Raw genomic sequence first — 21619 nt, 5'->3', positions numbered from 1 at the left:
AAACAGGGCTGAATTACTGCTAATTATGGGATCATAGAATCACAGGGAGCACATCAGTGTTTGGGACTGAATGCTGGCATGCCATCTTCTTACTGGTGTAGACTGGTGTCTCCCAGCAGCACAACTTCTGCTGTTTCTCACACTTGGTTGCAGTTTAGCACTTTATTCCAAACCTTTAAAATTTATAATATAATCAAAGAATTATTTGGAATGGAGAGGACATTTTAGGATCATCTAATTCTACTCTCCTGCCACGGGCATAGATACCTTCCACTACCCCAAAGTGCTCCAAGCCCCATCCAACCTGGCCTGGGACACTTCCAGGGGTGAAGCTGCCACAACACTCTGGGCAGGCTGTGCCAGGGCCTCCCCACCCTCACAGGGAAGAATTTCTTTCTTCTATTCAACCTAAATCTACTTTCTTTCAGTTTAAATCAATGGAATCTAGTGGTGTCCTTCAGCAGGCTTTGAATCCCTCAACAACAACTACACCAGCACTAAACTGCTTTCTTTTTTGCACTTTTTAGTACAAGATCTGTCTCTCTGGTGAAGAAGAGAGTGGGGGAATGCAGGTTCTTGTGCACTTTTTCTTATAGTTATTTTGATATGGGATGATGAGAAGGAGACTTCCCCAAACTTGGATGGGTACTTGGCTCTCCCTGTGAGAGATCTCATGGCATTTAACTTGGTGACCCTTTTTCCTAGGAAAAGGATGAGGCTTGCCTCACTGCCCACCTGAATTTCACTCTAATTTTCTCTCTGCTTCACCCACATCCATCAGCTGAATTCCTTTCCCTTCTGCATCTTATTTGTGTTCACATGCAGAACTTCATGGAAATAAAATTTCCACCGCAATTTGTGGTTTTCTGCTGGAGTTCAGTGAGAATTGTTTATATTTCCTAGCTAGGGGGTTATTTGGAAAAGCATTCCTCATCTGTATGCCTTCTAGCTGCAGCAGTGTAAAGCTCATGCATAAAACACAGCACGTGTTTCTACCAAAATAGGAACGTGGATAAGAAACCTTCAATGAGAATTCATCACATCAGAGGTGGTAAATAAGTGAGCAACTGCAGACACTCAGCCCTAGCTGGAAATGGAGATTCACAAGGCATATGTGAAAATCCACTTCTGGAGATTCTCAGTTGTGTTTTGGCAGTGAAGAATAAGAAAAGGAGGATTCCCAGGGTGAAAAGTCAGTTGTCCTACCTACTCTAGTGTTGTGACTCTCTTGCTGTCATGAATTCATGGCTTCAGAGACAATGGAGGGAGAATGTGGACAAGTGTCTAACTTTTAGATACTTATTAAGTGAAATTCTGCAATTTTAAAACACATTTTCTCCTTAAACCCAAATGTAATGGGTTTAATATTTTAAAAGTTTTATAAATAATTGGAAAATAAATAATCACTTCTGGTTTGACAAAATTGGTTGGGTTGACCCAAAAGGACAATTAAAATTTTGTATTCTGTCCTTGGTTTGCCCAGCACCTTTCTGCTGGAGGGATGTTGGTGGTTAAAAGTACACATCCCTTTTTCTCTCTTTGATATGGATACATAAGGCAGAGATTCAGAGTTTGTGTGCTTGTGATTTGGTATTCTTCTCCTTCTTAGCAGCACAAGATTAAATCCCTCTGTCTGAGATTGCAGATAGAAACACAGGAGGGGATGTGCAAGCTTTCACCAGAGACCTGCCAAGCAACTCCAGAATGATTTAAGTTGGAAAGGACTTTAAAGCTCATCTCATTCCACCCCCTGCCATGGGCAGAGACAACTTCCACTATCCCAGGTTGCTCCAAGCCCCATCCAGCCTGGCATTGGGCACTTCCAGGGATGGGGCAGCCACAGCTTCTCTGGACAACCTGTGCCAGAGCCTCACAATTTCCAAGAATTGGAATCCAAGCCAAGAATTTCCTCTTAGTAGGTAGTCTATCCTATATATTAGTGGGATTTTTCCTGCCTCAGCTATGAAAGCCTCTGAAATCCTGATCCACAGGGCTTTTGGAGTCAAGAAGGAAGAGCTGGGGGGTTTGAAATGAGGGTAAATTGAGAGATGATGCCCACTCTTTGCCATACAGAGCACCTCTTGGGCTGGCACAACATTCATACCCCAGCTCAGTGTGAGCTTGTTTACCAGAAAGGGACACAGCCTGGCACAGCTGCCTCACCTCGTCCTTCTCTGGCCATTGCTCATTCCAGCTGTCCAGAATCATTTGGCCATAGGCCTCCCTTCATACATTGTTTGAATTCTGCACCAGACACAGCTAATAACTCGGGCCAGGAAACTTGTTCCAGATGTTAATTAACTCCCTCTGCATTAACTGGAATCACACAATTAAGGCCTGATTATTTATAAAACCATTTTGTCAAGAGAATTAGGAGAATTAGAAACATCCTGGCTCACACTTTCACACAAATGTCCATGTGCTGTTAAATTGTGGAAACTGGCACGAGTTGTCCCACACATTTATTTTCAGCCATCATAATTATTCCAGAGAAGGGGCAAGAGTCAGCCAGGCGTGAGGGAGCAACACTGGAGCAAAGGAACAGATTCTCAGCTGAGCAAAGGTCTACTGCTGTGGTATCAGCATCCCTCAGAGATTCCTGTCAGCCATCCCACAGGCAGGGTGGCTTTCCTGGGGCCATGAAGCTCAGTGATGCTCAGACACAAATTGCAATATTTAGGTAGCTACTCAGGAGATGGAGGAGCTGAGTGCTTTGTCAGTTCTCTACCACACATTTGTTGGTTTAAGGGATTTTTCTGGGGGTCACACAAGCACTTGACAGATCCAAACCAGCAAATCTGAACTAATTCAAAACTGTTCCTCCCATCTGCCTTGCACACATTTCAGACAATCTGGCAGTTTTCACTCTCTGATATGGAAAAAATGAACAAATTCAAGGCAAACAGATGCAAGGAGCACAAGCTTTGTCCAAGCTGGCTGGACACACCTGGCCCTGCAAGTGCAGAGGTAATGCCCCATGGTGATAAAGTGGATGGATGGGGAGGGGGATGGATGGATGGATGGATGGATGGATGGATGGATGGATGGATGGATGGATGGATGGATGGATGGATGGATGGATGGGGTGATGCAGTGGATGGATGGGGAGGGGGCTCTGAGCAGCTGGAGCATATGCACAGCAGTGTCTGTGTCTCCAGCCACCAGAGAAGGTCCCTGGGAGCAGCTGTGACCCTGGAGGGGCTGTTGGAATCAAGGCTGAGTGGTCAGCTGGAGTCGAGGATCCCCTGATGGATTCCCTGGCTCAGCCAAGGGCAGACTGAGCAGGGGATGGGCACTCACTGCCTCTTCCTGGACCCTGCTGACACCTTCACTGTTACAAACCCTGCACCTCAGGGAACAGGAGGGATAGGCAGAGGCAGTGCTGTGTTTTGTTGATATTATTTTCCTTTGAAAGTAGTAATTCATTCCAGTTCACTTACTCACAGCTCTCTCCCACGCAGAAGTTTTCTGGGAGCTGCATGAACAATCCCAAAACAATGCAGATCAAACTGGCAGGGGAAAAGCAACTGGAAACTGGCCCCTGTGCAAGTGCTGCTATTTCTTTAGGGGAAGGGGATGGCAGGCAGGAACACCACCTTCCTTCAGGATGACCTCCCCTCAGGTTCTCAATGTACTGGCTTCTCTTCAGGTATAATCTATTCCAATTTCTCCATAAAGTGCAACCTGTGGATGCACAAACCTCCTAGGATAGTCCAGTTTTGCACAATCCCCATCTTTATAATAGGATCACATTTTATAATCTGATTCCCAAGTCTTAATTACCAAGTGACAATAATATTTCACATTACCAATATGATTTCTTCTCTTGCATAACTCAACTCTCCTCACTCATAATTCTGATTTTATGTATTTCGTCCCATAAGTAAGTTCAACGATCAAGAGTTTTCTTCATTCCGAAAAAAAAGAAAAATAGTTCATGTTTTGATAATACCAGTTAAACTATTCAACTTCCTTCCAGGATAAACACTTGATGGTTAATGTGTCAGGGACATGGGATTACATTTTCCTCAAAGCCAGACATAAACTGCCTTCTCTTCCTCTGAATTAGAATTACCGTTCACTGTTCACATCCTTCAAGTATTTGGCTTTCCACCACATGAAAGCCACTTGCAGCAGAGAACCAGAGCTAACATTGTATTCTGAGGTTACTGCTGATAGCTCCTGAAAGAGGTGTGAACTCCCTCCTTGCTTTTTTCCATCCTTTTCATCTTATGAGAGGCTTTCTGATGCACACAGCAGAGTCTAAGGAGAAATAAGCTTTGATCTCTGCCACCTCAAGTGCATCCTCACTATCAGTAATTTCAGGTGAAAATATTTGTAGAGTAATGCTAGTCCTCAGTGCTGCTGAATTTAGCAAGGTTGGGAGCTTTGCTGTGTGCCTGTTTGTGAAGTCATGGTTTATGTTTGAGCTAGTTAAGTGTAATAAAAAGACTCTCCACATAAATATAAGCCAGCTTTGCTTCTGCTTCTTCTCATTAAATTTTGGCTTTAGATTATTTTTCTTCATCAGTTTTCAGTTTGAAATTTCTTTGGGATTTAAAAGTGCCTGAAGCCAACTTGTATCACAAAAGGTTTTTAATTTTCAGTGTCTTTAAGGCAGGTGAATTTAACAAAATAGGACCTTCAAGCAGCTCAGCTTCTTCCCATTAATCTGTTGTACAGTGCTTTTAGGAATAGATAGGTAAGTTCTCAGTAAACCACAAGTCTTGATTAAGAGTAGATTTTGTTATTTGAGAGTCAAATCCTGAGTATTTTCTGAATAACCTGTTTCTGCAGCAGCTCATTTGGCTGTGTGTAAGTGAAGGACTGGTTATTCACAAGCACATCTCTCTGTTAATGAGTATTTGTGAGAGTACTTTATTTTTCTTTATTATCTTCCTTATTTTCCAAGTTGTTCCTCGATACCTATGAATAATTCTTAGGAGTTCTGAATTTAGAAATTATAGTCCTAATTCTTGAGCTCTGGATAGAATGCTTTTAGGGAAATAATAGAAGATGATTTATAGTATTTTGCTGCTGGTGTGAATTTCCAGGCAAACAGCAATTTATGAAACTTCAAGGGTTCAGGGACTCTGTATTTGGCTGTGTATGATCCAAAACTAAAAAAAATAGGAGCTGGGGAGTCACAGGGTAGCCAAGTCAGCACTTTTACCATGTGAAAGACATTCCTAAATCAAACATCTTCTGTGCTCACCTGCTCCAATAGTGGTGAGTAGCCCCTAAAGTAAAGAAAGTCCAATGTCTCTTCCTACAGCTGCAGCCCAGCTCTGTGGTGAAATTGGTATTTTAGGAGGTATTTTGCAGCATGAAGCTCCACCAGCAACAGAGCTATTTTGTGCCCTTTTGCTGCCCACAGCACACGGACTGCAGCCACAACTCCAAGGGCACCCAAAGAGCCCAAAGCTGCACTTGGCAAACAGAGCCCCAGAGGACCTGGATGAACTGACACCATGGCAGCTGCTGGGGGGAGTGGGAGCAGGGCAGGAGGAGCTGTGTGGGTGGTGACAAAGGCAGTCACCAGCAAACAACAAGGAATGTGTCCATATTTAATTGCAGATCCTGTTGTTAATGATAGTCTGAAGGATGAACTTTGGAGTTACCATTTGTAGGTTGGTCCTCAGCAGGGTGATCAGTGGGTGGCGGTGAGATATGGATTATTTCAACCATTATTTCAACCATATTTACCATTTCATCCATATTTTATTTTCCAACCATTAATTCAACCATAAATTCTTTAAAGATGCTTGGGAGCCTTGACAAATTGACCTTTTGTTTTAATTTTTTTTCTTCAATATCAGTCCATTTGGAAAACAAAAAGCTAGTAAAAAGGGATTTTAAATGCTCAGATCCTAATGGAGAATGTACTGATTCTTCAAATCATGCATTGCCACTGCCCAGCACCCTGCATCGTTGAAAGGAAGCAATGGCACAAGACAGTCCTGGTTATTTTACTTCATATCTCTGGTTTTATTCCATCCAAGAAACACTGCCCATGCTAAAATACTAAGCAGTGATCTGCAGGACAAGTGACCCCACTCTGCAAGCTGCCTTTTCCACCAGTATCCAACAGCAGAGCTCTCTGCTGACTTACCTGGGCTTGGTGGCTCTTGTGTGATTTCCTCAGCGAGTCTGAAGCAGCCCCTCTGCTTCCTGAGATGGGTTCTGGGCTGCTAAAGGCCATTTGTGCTGTGGCAGCAGCCTATAAACAGAAAAAATCTCGAAAATTGCTCAAATGCATTGGTGCTGACAAAGGACACTGGGGTGAGAAAAGGGTTTCTAGGAAACAAGATGCAAAGAAGTCAAATTTTCACTTAAAATAAGCAGAGAATCCTATTCTGGCATGTGCTGCAGAGAGATCTGCTGGTGGTTCATCACTCTGCCCTGGTGCTTGAGAAAACTGGAGCATGGGAGTTTTAGGGGTCATACAATGTGCTTTGAGCTAGTCTGCACTAACTGAGCTTGGGAGGGAACACATATTTTTATTCATTTTGTCTCATCAGTAAAAATCAGGCACCAGGATGAGAAGATTGTAGAAAGGGTATCTGAATCATGAACTTTTATTTGCATTTTGAAATAGAACTCAGTAGAAATCTTGGATTCCAAAACCCTCTAAATCTGGAGCATGCAGAATTCATCTCAGGGTTTGTTTTTTTTTTTTATTTTTTTTTTTTATTTTTTTTTTTTGTGGTTAATGGACTATATATCTCTATCTTTTGTGGGTAAAGCATCTTCTAGAAAAAAAAAAAAAAAAAAATTACAGCTTTTTATGTTTGTTTGGTAAAGGGCTGAACAGCATTGAGCAGACAGCCAGAAATGTATTTAGATTCATTTCCCTGGAACACAAGTGGGGATGGACATGTTCTTAATTAACTGTTGGAGTTTAGAAGATTGTTTCCCAAGGTTATTTTTGGTTGCTGAAGTCTGGATCTGAAGCTTGCTGACTGTCTCCAACCCCAATGCATTAATATCTGATTTGGGCAGTTTCAAATTTAATCTTTATTTGAAAGCAAAGAAGAGCAACCATTCCTCAGTTTAAGGGGTGTCCCCAGTTTTCCTTAGGACAGTGTAAAGCCGTTTGAGCCATCTGAATCTTACAAACTTCTCCATCCTGCAGCAATCTGAGTCTTACAAACATCCATCCTGCAGCTTGTCAGTGTATTTTGCTACCAGATGGGAAACTTCTGAATTTCCTGGAGATGTCTAAGGAAAAGACAACACCTTTGGGGAAGGGCATTCAGCTGAACAGATTCCTCATCCTGTTCCCCTTCTCTGGCATCAGCTCCCCCATGTCGTGGTGCTCACAAGCTGTGCCATGGTGGGAGAAGAGATGGGAGGGGAAATGGGGATGTGCTGGAATGGGAATGGTGCTCCAATTAGTAGCAACTGATTATCCATTTGGGGGTTATTTAACATAATTCAAAGTGGCAGAACTGCTGCAAATGCTCAGTATTCAGAAGAAATAACTAACTTGTCCATTCTGAGGAAGGTAATCCAGTGGAGCTAATGAAACCATCCTAAAAACCTGCATTGCACGAGGTCATCAGAAGCAATTTGGTTTCAAATTGTAACATCAAATCCCATTCAGGAACTGGCAGCACTGTGACACTGGAACAGGTTTTCCCCACAAAAAAATCCCCAGAAAGGGTTCAGCTGTGTCCCAGGCCAGGGTATCAGTGGAGCACTGGGATGGGGCAGGGTGTGGGGAGCTGGTGAGGGAGTGCAGAGCCACGGCCCCTCTCTGCCCCGTGCAGGCAGGCAGAGCTCTCTTCCAGCTTTGTCCTCCTCTGTGCTTTATCATGCTGACCAAGAGCAGAGAGTTCCTCACTGGATATTCCTCCAGGTCAGCTGCTGTTCACTGCTCAGGAGCAAATTCCCCTTAATCCCTTGGAGGGAAAGGCCCCAGATTCTGCTTGCTCAGTTTCATCACACAGTAGTAGAACTGAAACCATTAGAGAGCCTTTTTCCAAGCACAGCTGCCTAAAGACCCCCTGGTGCTTATTCATAACTTTTCTCCCCTGGACAGCCAAGAAGCAACAGCTTTTTGTGTAAAACTCATTGGAAGATTTAACTCAGCTTCTGTGCTGTCCTCCCTGAGGAGAGGGGAGAAGGATCAAGGTCTTGCAAGGATGAGAATGTTACTAAAAATTATTGAACTGTAAAATGAAGGCAGCCAGAGCTGTTCTAGCCATTTATTTTTTGCATTTTCTTTCTTCTCTCCCAACCATTAGCTGTCAGCCTGGTTGCATGAGAAATGAGAATTGCATGGTCTATCTGCATCAGGAGGTTTCTTACCTCAATCTCTAAACTTCTTTCAAACAGTTCTAGCAGCAGTTGAGACTGTTATTGAATTAATATTATTGACAATTCCTTTATTAGCTGATGGGAAAGCTGAATTTGGACGCATCGCTTACTGGCTGTCAGGGACATCACACTGACCTGCATTTTGGAGGCAGAGCTTGGTGGATTTGCCAAGCTTCACTGCTTCCTGGACATGCTCCAGCTCCTCAATGTCTTTCCTGTCATGAGGGGCCCCAAACTCAACCCAGGATTTGAGGTGTGGCCTCACCAGTGCCCAGCACAGAGGGACAATCCCTGCCCTGGTCCTGCTGGCCACACTATTGATCCAGATGCCATTGGCCCTCTTGGCCACCTGGCCACACCTGCTCATGCCCATTCACTGTGGGCCAGCACCCCCAGGTCCTTTCTCACTGGGCAGCTTTCCAAGCACTCTGCCCCAGTCCTGGAGCACTGCAGAGCTTGTTGTGACCCAAATGCAGGACCTGGTACTGAGCCATGGCTGTTTGTGTTAATAACCTGATAAGAAACTGATTAATGGTTTGATATATCAGATGGCACACTGCAAACCAGGAAATACTTCCCTTGCCAAGTAAGAGGTCACTACCAAGTTTAATGTGAATTTAATAAGAGAACACACACAGCTGCTGGATCCAGGTGGTGAGACACAGATCAGGGTCATGTCCTCTGCTCCCCTTGACAGAAATTCACACAAAGACAGGAAAATATTTTCAGAAACACGTGTTCCTGCAGAGCTGCCCTGATGAGAGCAGGGATATGGGAGTATTTTCTGTGCAGTGGGACAGAGCAGTGTCTCCATCACTGGTACTCTCCTGAGCTGGGTGATGCTGCTGCCGCTGCTGCTGCTGCCCTCTAGATGGTGCAGTCCGATAAAAAATTTGAGAGAAGACGATAATTTCCTTCGCCTTTTTTTTTTTTCTTTTTTCTGGGGAGAAATTTTTTAATTGCATTTACAGGAGGGCATATTGCTAATGGCTGGAAACTGGAACACTGCACTGCTGGTAATTCCCTTAAGTGCAGGGATGGGAGCCTGATCCACCTGGTTTATGCATATTTTGTAAAACCTGGTACACTCTACTGTATTGTGCCTTGAGACATTTTGCAATTTAAGTTTCTACCTATACTGTTCTATATTATTTTTTTTTTCCTTTAAACCAGGACTCTTTGTAAGGAATTGAAATGTGTTTTGGAGGTCAGACTGGGAAAAAATCACAGACCCAAGTACGAAAACTGGTTTAATTGTTTTGTGTGTTTCTATCTTGGAGGCACAGGTTGCTGACTGCAAATTTTTAGGGAACAATCCCAGTAGTGGATATGTTGCACTGCAAAGGAGACTTTTCACTAAGCTGATCACTATCAAGTGGAACTGATGGAGAAACCAAAAGAAAAAGGAAAGAAAACGGGAATAGGAATATGCCAATTCTTAAAATGCAAAATCTTCACCTTAGAGAGAAAACAGCAATTTGAGGTGAAAGTCTGTTTTTGATCCTCTGACGAAATACATTCACCAGCTGGAGTGAAAAAAGCAACCTACACCACATGGGAAAATGTGTGTGCAGGGATGGGCAGCAGCCAGCTCAAACTGGATGCCATTTGGTACAGAAAATGAATGAGGTGGAGATATAGATCCAAAAATCTAGAGCAAGAAGGGTTAAAAAAATAAAAAAAATATATTTGTTTTCTAGTAAAAACATATCCTAGCAACATCACTGGCCTAATATTAGGTGGAGATACAGAAGCTGATGCAGCCATGAGAAAGGGAAGGGTATCCAGAAGATACTTTCTGTATTTGTAAAGCCATTCTCTTCTCACACAGGCTTGGCTGTTACCTCCTGGTCCATCCAGCTAGGAAACATTAGGCATCATCTGCTAGAGGAAAAATCAGATTTAGATTTAATTATTCTCACCACTAAGCATCTCCGAGGAAGTGGCCAAAGAAATCTCTGGCCCATGAGAAATTGTTTTTGTGTAGCTTGAACAGTAAAGTCCAGGACTACAAGGATGCTGCTGCTACATCAGTATTAGAATCAGGCCAGCTGTGGACTTTTTGTCATCCAAGAGGTGAAGAGTGAATCCTATGAAGATAAAATGCATGAACAGTACTACAATTAATACTAATTAATTAGAAAATGAATGTTCTAGATAAGACCTAGATTTGCAAAGTTGGTAATTTCCTAGGTGGGATCAGACTGGAGAGGAGGCAGAGAGGAGAAAGTTTGCTTTTGATAAATACCTGTGCTGGGACTGTTCATGCATGGAGGGGTTTGGGAGGGCTGACAGGAGCTCAGGAGAAGCTGGCACTGCCAAACTGAAAAAGCTGAGCTGTTTGGAAAGCTGCAAGGGGACGTGACTGCAGGATCTATATGACCTGGTGAGAAGGGACATAGCACAGCAGTGACACATTTAGGATGGAGAGGAGGCACTGGGCTTGAATGGAGAGCATTAAGAGAATGGCCAAGGGAGCAGATCATCACTCTGTCATTTCCTTGTGGTTTCAAAGCAGCTGGAGTTGCCTTTCAGGTAACTGCTTTGGTCATATAATTATGGGGTCAGTCTGGGGATACTGGGTGAAATGTTGACAGAAGGAAGATCAGGTTTAGATCTGGGTCTGAGGTCTCTTCCTGGCCTTTAACTCTGGAGTGATGAAAATCATTCTGCAAAAAGATTGATAGAGACAGTGCACGAGAAGAACGGAAAAGCTGAGAGTTTTCTTCTGCCCCTTGTTTGTGTAATTTGAATTTACTTATTTCTTATCTCAAGCTTGGTAAGGATTGTGTATGTCCACACCAGCAACCATCCTGCCCAGCAATAACTCAAAAAAGAAAGCTGAACATTTGTCTGAATTAATTTTTGTGGGTTTTAAAGTTTTTAATTTTCAAACCTTTACTTTTTCTTCTCAGTTGGAAATTGCTATTTCCAGTGAATTCTCCCTCTCCTGCCCTTTGAAGTGACCTTTGCTCAGACCTGCTGGCCTCTTCTCCAGGCTGCAAGAGGGACAGCAGGACTGGAGCAGCTGTGGCTCCTTCAGATCAGGGAACCTGGTAGCAAAGAATGTGGCTGTTTTCTGCAATAGAATGTAGAATAGAATCCAGTCCAGTGGGTTTTTAAAAGTATTATCAGAAGTGAAAGGCTACATTTAAAAATGTATAAGCAGGAACTTTCAGCACTGCATGCCTTCATTCATAATTCACCAGTGATCGTTTCTAAAGAAGATTTGATATTTTTACAAGGTAAATGTACTTTAAAACCTTTCTTTACTTTGCAGTGAATGTGCAATTAAGTGAACTTACTGAAAAGGAGAGGGAAACAAGGTTTAGAATAGAGTTATCCCGATAGCCATGAAATTATTGTAATTTTCATGTAATTCAACTTTGATTGGGAAATGTTGCTGCATTCCTGTTCATATAATTCCATGTTTGGGGCTGGTGAAACACCTTTCCTGACAAGATCTCCAAATTTGTGGCTGGTGAGTTTTATTACCCGCACCTTTATGCCCAAAAATCTGTGGTGGAGAGGACACAATTTTCAACTCACGTCTCTCTGACGTGCCCCAGCCCCACATTTCTGAAACCAGTTCAGCAGCCTGGTCTGGCCTGGAAGTTGCACCAGCATGTCCCAACACCCAAACCAGCCCCCAGGACCTGCTGCTATCTGTGGTGCTTGCACAGAGCTGAGCTGGGGGAAGGACTGAGATGTTTACTCTGACAAGAGATCCCCACTGTTCCAGTCTCCACAGTAATTATGGGGGACAAAGCACTTTCCAAGCACCTTCTCTGCACCTTTTCTGCAGGCACAGTGTGAGGTGCAGCCATTAATCAGAGAAGCAGCTGGAGATAACTGCTAATTAAGAGCAGCGTGGCTCCCTGAAGTTCCCTCCCTCCTTCCATCCATGCTGAAAGGCATCATTTGTTCTTTGTGCTGGTGCTCAGGAGCAGGCTGTGGTTGGACTCCTCTGCTGAGCAGGGGTTTGGAGGAGGGACAGTGCTCATATAAAATACAGCCCACGGGTGTGTGTCCACAGCCACACCACAGAGTGAGTCTGGGCATCCCTATGCCAGTTCTGCAGGAAGAGGGAAGAGGGTGTGGCTGATAGGAAGCAATTGGGGAATTCCCATGGACATCTGATTTGAATGTCCAAATGGGTGGCCACCAGCATGAAACGTGTTTGCAGCTGGTGTTGGAGAGCTCAGTGGGGCTGTGTTGCAATGCCCATTACATCAATGTAAGGAGGATATGTTTTTTGCACTTAATAATCCTCTTAAAAAAAGCCAGAAAGCCACTGGTGGGGAAAAGTGCTGCTCAGCAGCAGAGCCCCTGAGCAGGACTTGCTGAGTTGACACAAAGAAATGAAGAAAAAACTGTAATCAAAAGTCTGTCTGGATAAATTAGGTGGAAAATTCATGGAAAACACTGAAGTTCCAGCACAGTGAAACCAGAGTTAAAGGAATCAGCCAAGCTCTATGTCCCAGATGTGCTACACCACACTCGGCAATCTCCAGACAAGGTCACTTTGACCTCAAACACTGTGCAACAGCACCTGCTGCTTTATTTTCTAGCCAAACCCAGCATTTTCACCCTCACTCTCATTTTCTGCTGATGGATCCACTGTCCTCTATCATGTTCAGATAAAAAGAGCTCTATTAAAAACCAAGTTAAGCCGGGATTAACTACAAGAGACTTTTGATGTGACACACCCCTCTTAGGCACTCTTGCCCTTCTCTTTGGTGCTGGCCTGGGTGGGTGACAAGAGGATCAGCAGTTTGGGTCCCCCAGATGTGCAGGGTGGGACAGGGACAATCCCCTTCTTGCCTCTGCAAGGGTGTGGGGAACTACCCCTGGCTGGACCCAAAAGAACTCTTTGTTCCTGCTTGGTTTTGTCCCTAACTCAGTTTTATTACTTTAAGGGAAGTCTTTCCAGGGAAAATGTAGGGGAAAAGTCTCTGTCCCTAACAAGGCCATTTGGGGACAGTGTCTGTCTAAGCTTGTTCCCATGTAACTCTCAACTGGGTCTGGATTTTTTTTCTTCACTGCTCTGTTCTTCATCCTTTAAGAGTTGCCCAGGACTTAGGGATGAAAGCCTGCCTCGTTCCCTCAAAGGATCAAATCATTAGGCCTGTTTTCCAACTTGATTGATGTTTATATCTATTAATTGTTTTCCCTCTCATTTTCTGATTTCCTACTGATATCACAGAAAACCCTGAAGAAAACAATCTTTGATGGAGAATAACATATTTCAGAAGACAACTTCCCACCTCCAGTGTTTGTGGGTAATTAGAAGATTGAAATGGCTTGTGAAGCTGTTTATTAACATATTTTTCTTACCATTACCTAAAATAGTCCATTCCCCTGTGCATTTTGGACATCCCAGGATCTTTTCCACACCAAAGGCAAAGGTCACTCCCTCTCTGCCTGTTGTCCATGTTCTGCCAGCTGTGATATCATATTTTTAGCATCTGCTGTGACTCCTGGTGTTTACATGCTGCTGTATCTTCCACGTGCATTTGCAAGTGGGACCAGGCTTCCACACCCTTCCCAAGGGATACAGGTCCAGCCAGGTTCCAGAGGTGGACAAATGGAGGTGAAAAACCCAGTGACACCATGAGATCACAGGAGCAGTTGAGATGAACTCTGGAAATGGAGATTTTCCTCCCCAGTAACCCCTGGCTCCAGATGAAGGAATGCATTAATGATGTGATGTGACCTTATCTAAGTAAGGTTAAGATTTTTAGCTTTGAACAAAGACCAAGCTGGGAATTAAATGGAAAAATCTTTTGAGTCATAGTATATGGCAAATTCATATTCAGGACAGATGGTATTTTCTAAAAGTAGCTGTTTACTCCTAGAATTACTCTTCTTCCTTCCTGTGGCATTTTTTTTCCCTCATTCTGTGTTCTTCTGCCCACAAACTTGTCTTTTTCAGTAAATTTCTAGTGACAATTTTAACGATCTCTTAAAAAAACCCAGCTATAAAAAACCTCTCTCCCTGTCTATGTCTTCTTACCTTCATGACCCTCTGGGGCAATATCCTGCCCTAATTATGGATTAAAGTACAATATTTAGCTATTTTGGAAAATGTCTTTTGTCTTCATACAGGAGGTCTAATTAGAAGTTAAGTCCATTTTGTTTTTTGTCCAGCTAAATGCTGCACTCTCTATTTGTGTTGCTGCTGCTGGTCCCAACTAATTACAGAAAGCAAGAATAGATTGCAAAAAAAAAAAAAAAAAAAAAAAAAAAACCCAAAAAAAAACCACCAAACAACCCCAAAAACCCTATCTTGATTTATTTTCTTTTAGAAAACTGATTTCAGCTGCACTTTTGTCTCCTTCTTTCACCCTTTGAGAAGGAGAGCAGACTGTTTCAGATTTCTGCCACCTTGATCTCTCCCCTCTGACAAATCCCCTCTGGATTTGTGCCCAGGTACAAATCAAGTACCAAGATTTGGCCCAGCAGCCCCATCAGGTACCAAACACAGGGCCTGGCCCACATCACCAGGCACCTTATGGGGCAGAACTAGCCCAAATTAAATGCCTTTGGTTCAGAAGTTGCAGTCTGTGTCAGCCTCATTGTCCTGTGGCAGGGCTGGCCTCTTGTCTCAGATTTTCTGTTATTTAAGTAATATTTTCTTTCAGTTTGGACGGCGGTGGCTTTCCACTGGCACCACACTCATTAGAAGGTCTCTAAGTCCACAGCAGTATTCAAAAGTGTTGCTCATTAAACCTTGGAAAGCAGACAACCTTCCTCTTGTATGATGGTGAGGATGAAAGATCTTGTAAAAGTCTTCTTTGTAGAAATAAAAATAGTCCCAGAAGCACAGGGTTTTTTGTTTTTTTCCCCTTCCTATTCCACACAGGGTTCTCTGTTAACAATTGCAGCTAATTTTGTCTTCTGTTATTTCTGGATATATTTATGATAACCCCAGAATAATCTGACAGAGATTCTTCTCTTCACATAAGTAACCAGCATTCTTGCTGTAGTGTCTCACTGGTACCCATCACCCTGGTTTCAACACTCATTTCAGATATAAAATTAGAGACACAGATGCTGAATACTGTACTATTCAAAATGCTACAGTTTGTTTGGTGTGCTTTTTTTCTTTTAAGTTTTCTTCTCATTAAAGACATTCCAACTCTCAAGTTATGGAGTTGCACTTATTTTAGGGATAATTAACAGCAAACGTGGTTATTAACTTGTGTGCTCGAGGGAGAGAGAGAAAAGGTAAGAAAATTAGTGTTGGACCAGCAAAAGAAATAGGAGGAAAAATATCTGGCTTCAGATGACATGTAATATGTGACTGACAAAATGGAGCCAAGTGGGAACCTGCAACGCCAAACTCCAATTAATCCTGGCTCACCAAAGCTTGAAAAGCAGATTTTCAGCTGACATGAATTACTCAGCACCTTGACTAGGCAGGCAGCATCTCCCTTCCTCTGGCAAAACTGCTGTCTGCAAGAGCAGAATTGATGTGTGCAGGAGACAGAGCTCCCCGAGGTCAGGCTGGCTCCTGTGGAAGGAAGGGGCTGTGGAGAGCCAGCCTGGTGGATCCTGACAGGGCAGGGGGATGGGGGTAATGGGATCACTTAAAAACAGATTAAAACAGTATACAACATCCACACTTTGCTCAGTGCACAGTGCAGGGCTGGGTGTGGGATCAGATGTCACCCAGGGTGCTACCAGACACCCCAAGAGCAGCAGCAGCATCACTGCCAGGGCATCAAGCTGAGCAGGCTGGGCAGGAGTGAACAGGATTTTCAGTTAAAATATTGCAAGGCCACATGTTAAGAAACAGTTCTGGTAATGAGTATTTTCAGCATCACCTTCTTGTTCTTACTAATTTTTCCCCTGTGAAAAAAAAAACTCTTTTCCTTACCATTCATCTGATTTTTGGTCTTTGAAGTCTTGTTTCTCGTAAGTTTAAGAAAAAGGTTAGGCTTTTCCAGATAGTGTAGGGATTGGCATTTAGGGAGAGAAATACTACTTTTATTGTCAATTGAAAAAAAAAATACTGTAGGATAACTCCTGCAGCTAAATTCCCATGGAAGACTTTGTCCATCTTCCTTGCCTGGGTGGGTCCATTCTCCAGGTCTCTTCCCAAAGTTCCTGTCCTTGTTTGGGCTTGGTTTTATACCTCCACCTCTGTTTTATGTTGCTGAAGTGGAAGCACATACATTTGAAAGCAGCTGCCTTAGACCCAGTCAGGTTTTCCCCACCAGAGCCTTTTCATAAATCTGGGCATGCAGAACTTTGACAATCTTTAACGCTACTGTAGGGGTAGGAAAGAGCAGCTCCTTTCATTGGCAAGCACCAAGCATATTTCTGCAGTCAGACACAGAGCAATGGTCTCATGAGCAACACTTATTTCCACTATTGTTCATGCTCATGCCAAAGATTAATCTCTTTGCCCACAGCAGACTCCTTGTCTGATTTATTTGTGTGTATGAAAGGGACCCTGCCCGGGGCTCTGGCTCTGGGCAGTCATGGCAAGGACATCCAATTATCAGTTCATCATTTTATTTGGATTAAATGATAGTTATGATGAACAGCCCCACTTGCATTGTGTCCTCCTTTGTGTGGCTATTAACACATGCCTAGCATGGCTGCACAAGGGACCAGCCCTTGCCTGCATGCAAAGCCAGCTGGACTCAAAAAGAGCCTTTGTAGTGGCTTCAGACAACCTTGGAGCCAGGCTCTGATGTAAAGTATCACAAGCTGGTAGTGATAATAATTTGCTTTTTCAATCACAGGAAACTCCATGCTTCTAGATGCAGCTCAAACAAATACATATTCAAAAGAGAACACACCATAGGTGGGAAGAGAAATATAATTGCACCACATTTTGCAACTGCACTTGTCCTCCAGGAGCTAAAATGGGATTTTTAATATACTTATTTTGAATATGTGCATCTGCTCTGTCATTTTTGCATAATGAGCATATTCCTGATACTTAAAGAATTAGCTTTCCCTCTTGCTAAGATATAGGCAAAATGAGGCATGCTGTTATTCATGTATTTATTTATTCATTCATTATTTCTTTTGCGTGAAGCATACTGGGCAATCCATCTTGTTCCCAGGAAAACCCCAGGGGCTATGGGGAAGGCTCAGCATTCAGCTCTGAACTCAATTATCACAAATCTCATCCTATAAATTAGAACATGTTGCAGAGAAAGAAGTGCGTGCAGCTCCCTGTAGCACATTCCCTGAAAAAGAAAGAGAGAGAGAAAAAAAAATGCTTTTGGACAGATGCCTTGAGAAATGCAGGGAGGGAGTTTATCCAGTCACCCTCGGATCCATGCTGCAGCAAGGGAAGGAGCCCTTAGCTGTATTTTCAAATATGTTTTGCCATGCCATGGTTTCAGAGATCAGCACAGGCCAAAGCACAGGGGTAGACATGGACAGCCCACACCAGCCTCCACTCCAGGATGCATCCAGAGCTCAGGCATGATCCTTCCCTCAAAGGAAAGCAACTTTTCTCGCTCAAGTGAAACAAATAATGAGCTTTTATTTCCCCTTTTAATGACTCAGAGGATAGTTCTAAAAATACACTATTTCCCAGAGTAATTCAGATGCTAGAAACCCATCAGGAGAGCACCTACAGGATATTCCTGCAGCTGGACTTGGGTCCATGGTAAGTGACCCATGTAACTCCCACGGACCTGCTCCACAGCTGCAGGAAGGGCACCAACACCTCTGAATGCTGTGATTTAGAGGTTTCCAGGAAAAATATCACCAGCTCTTGGGGTTTGACGTGCTTGCAGCACCCGTCTTGCTAACAGGTTGACAGAGAGGATATTTTCCTCCAAGTGACGTTGGTAAGAAGGTGTGATTCATAACCAGAATAATTGCTGGAGTCCTTCTATCGACTTCACTCCCAGCCAAAGCTGGACACCCACATGTGACTGGGAATAGGGGAGCAGGGTGTGCCAAGTGTGCTGGTGCAGCACAGAAGCTGTGGAAGTAGGAGCTGCTCATAAAAACTCACTTAAAAACTCATGTTGGTGCATTGCTGACTTTATTTAAATAGTGCTCCTGTTTAAGCATGTTTCCTTGTTTTATGTAACTTTTAAAACTTATTTAGGTTCTGAATTATCCTTGGCAGCTGCCATAGCCTTTGTGGCAGTGGGACACCACTGTCCCTACAGCTTTGCTCTGAAGGTGCCTCAGATGGCCAAGTAGAACAGACAACCCACAGCTCCATGTTGTGCTGGTTTAGTTGAACTGCTCAGCCTGAAGGCTGATGAATGAATAAGGAGCTTGCCTGGCTGAAGCAGAGTCTAAACAGTCAGTCCACCACCATTCCTAGCACCAGAGGGGACTGTGAAGCACTCTCAGGCTGCTGTGGGATGCTGTTAGACAGGCAACATCCCTGCAAATTGCCAGCACTCCTCACTGGAATCATTCAGTCTGGGGTGCAAAGTGTGGAGACCTGGTAAAAATAGTGTCTGAACCTCTCAAAATGCTAATCAACCACCACAGGCTTGAGGTAGGATGCTCTAATAAGGGTGAGGATGTGTGAGATGTTGTCATAAATATGCAGCAGCCTGCCAGCTGGTTTGGAGACTGCACAGGATGGTGTAGTCCATATTTTTTTCTTTTGACTTCTTACCCTCCCTCCTTGGTAAGGAATATCTATTTTCTCCTGTTGCAAGACTGAAACCCAGCTAAACAGCTGTGGCATTACTCTTTAACCAGGGACCACATATACCATCACCAGGTCAAATAAAACACTTGTAATTTTTAACATCCTTATTTCCAGGGCATTTCTCAGAAGCTCAGGTGAGCAGCTCTGTATCTCTGCAGCTGCTGTAGGCTGGATCCAAAGAAAATTGAAACAGCTGAGAAGGTTTCCATTAACTTCACTAGACTGGGTGCTGTAACAGGAAAATATTCCTAATTTCAGGCTTCATGGGATGGCTCTGCCATTGCCTGTTTAAGGGGTGAAAAAATGCACTGTGGGGACCACATATCCTGAACACTACAAAACCAATTTTTCCACTAGAGCTATAGAATCATGGGAATGTTTAGGTTGGAAAAGACCTCTAAGATCATTGAGCCCAGCCATTAATCCAGTACTGCCAAGTCCACCACTAAATCACGTCCCTCAGAACCTCATCACTGAATCCCTCCAGGGATGGTGACTCAGCCACTGCCCTGGACAGCCTGTCCCAGTGCTTGGCTTTCACTGAAACATGAGTCACGACACAAGTTTTCTAACCTTATCTGAGCTTCTCCTGAAAGAAGAGCTTCCTTCCACTTCGTGCATTAAACCTGAAGACTAGCAGCAGGCTCCTATTTTTTGCCCTGCTCTGAAGAGCTGTTGGAGCCTTCAGGACAGCAAGAAATCAGGGAGAAAATCCCACACAAACACTGGTGTTTGAGCAGTGCTGGAAGTTCAAAACATCAGGTTCAGTGCAAGTGCCAAGATAACAGCTGGAGTCAGGAGGATCTGTAGGTGCTGAATCAATGAGGTTGGATTATTTCTTACACCAGACAAGGGGCTTGCTTGTGCCATCAACATTTACAATCCCTCCCAATAAATTTAAGAAGGAATAAGTGATTTCACAGGAACTACAGAATCCTAGAATCATTTGGGTTGGAAGGGATGTCCAAGATGATCTCGTTCCAACATCCCTAGACCACATTCCCCTAGACCAGATTCCTAAAGCCCCATCAACCTGGCCTGGAGCACTTCCAGGGATTATCACACAAGCTCCTGTTTCAGTCTACCAGACATGTCACAAAGTGAAGGCATCATCAAGGCAAGGAAACTTGCTGCAAAACTGGAGACTAAAGTTCACTTCCAACATTTAAAAAAAGCCCTAATTACAATGAAGAGTTGGCTATAGATGCCTCAAGTTATAAATAATGAATGTTGGTGTTTATTCAGGCAAAAACCACAACCATTAAATATGGAAATCCAGTGCAAATCAGTGAAGCAAACACCTAGAAATAGAGAGAAAAGACAAACAACAATAATAAATTATTAAAGCTTATAACTAAGAAAGCCATGGGAATGTTGGAGACACCATTCATTCATCTGTAAATGGAGCAGTGAAAGAAGATAATGCACCCAAATTCTATATCTGTAAAACTCTCACTGACTTCACTGATTAAGAAGGAGTTTCTTAAAAAATCGGCAGAAAGGTTCTGATTTGATCTAGAAAACAATGCAAACTTCACTCAATGGATAAACCAGAAATGCTTTTTATCATTGCTATTTATAAATGCTGCCTGTGGCAAAGATTCCTGGTGCATAAATTTGTTATGGTGAAGGACTACCAGGAAAAGCTACGAGAAAAGCACTTTGCAGTTTTGGATAGCCTGATTTGCTTAGTTTACAATCAGATTTGTCCTCCATCTCCAAAGCTCAGACAATGATCAGAGGAATAAGTGCTGCTCCTTAGGTATTGGTGTTCACAAGAATGGATTTGACCATCAACTTGCCTCTGTAATTTTTGGGTTGTTTCTTTCCCCCAGCTCTTTCAGCTGCATTCCTCACATTTTGCTTACAGCTTTAGCTCTCATTTCTCATTTATGTGTGCATGAGGAGTCAGGAGATGAGGGCAGATTGTTGTCCTGCCTTGATTTATGGCACCTTCTGCAGGCACCCAGGTGCTCCAGCGAGCACGGGGATCACCTGTTCCAGGGACACATGGCTGGTGCTGCACAGCCACAGCAGCTGGGGGCTGAGATTTTAAATTCTCTGCCTTAAGGCACCCTGGGATGTATTTAAAGTTATGTCAAGGTCAACTAGAAGATGCCATAGGTGGTTTTGGGCATGTGTCTGTCAGTCAGCACCTTTCCAGAAGTGTCAGAGGAGTTGATGATGAGATCCTAATGAAATTCATTACTGTGGCCAAGGCACAACGTGACCCAGATTCCCACATTCACGGAAGTGGAGAGTGCTCTGATCTGACATCTCCAATTTTGAGATGTTCTGCTTTAGTTCCAGTTGCTGATTCCATCTGCAAGCTGCTGGGTTTGGGCCCATACCTGAGCAAGATTCAAGGCTTAACACGAGTTCTTTGTGACAGGGGATGGGGCTGATTGTGTAGTAAGGTCATTTGAAAGAGAGAAGCTGATCTCCCAGCACCTAAATCCTCACAGAGAAGATTGGATACAAATGTGAGCATTCCCCCCATCCTGCTCAAAACCCCCTTAGTTGGTCATTGTAATTACATCAGAGTCACATAAATGGAAAACCATGGAAAGTGTTTAATATGTCTAAAAAGGTGGAGCACCAGGTATTCCAGCAGCTCTTTTCTAGACAAAAATCCTTGCTCTGCCC

Source organism: Passer domesticus, chromosome 15 (assembly GCF_036417665.1).
Source record: "Passer domesticus isolate bPasDom1 chromosome 15, bPasDom1.hap1, whole genome shotgun sequence".
Taxonomy (NCBI): domain Eukaryota; kingdom Metazoa; phylum Chordata; class Aves; order Passeriformes; family Passeridae; genus Passer; species Passer domesticus.
This window is presented reverse-complemented; position numbering follows the sequence as displayed.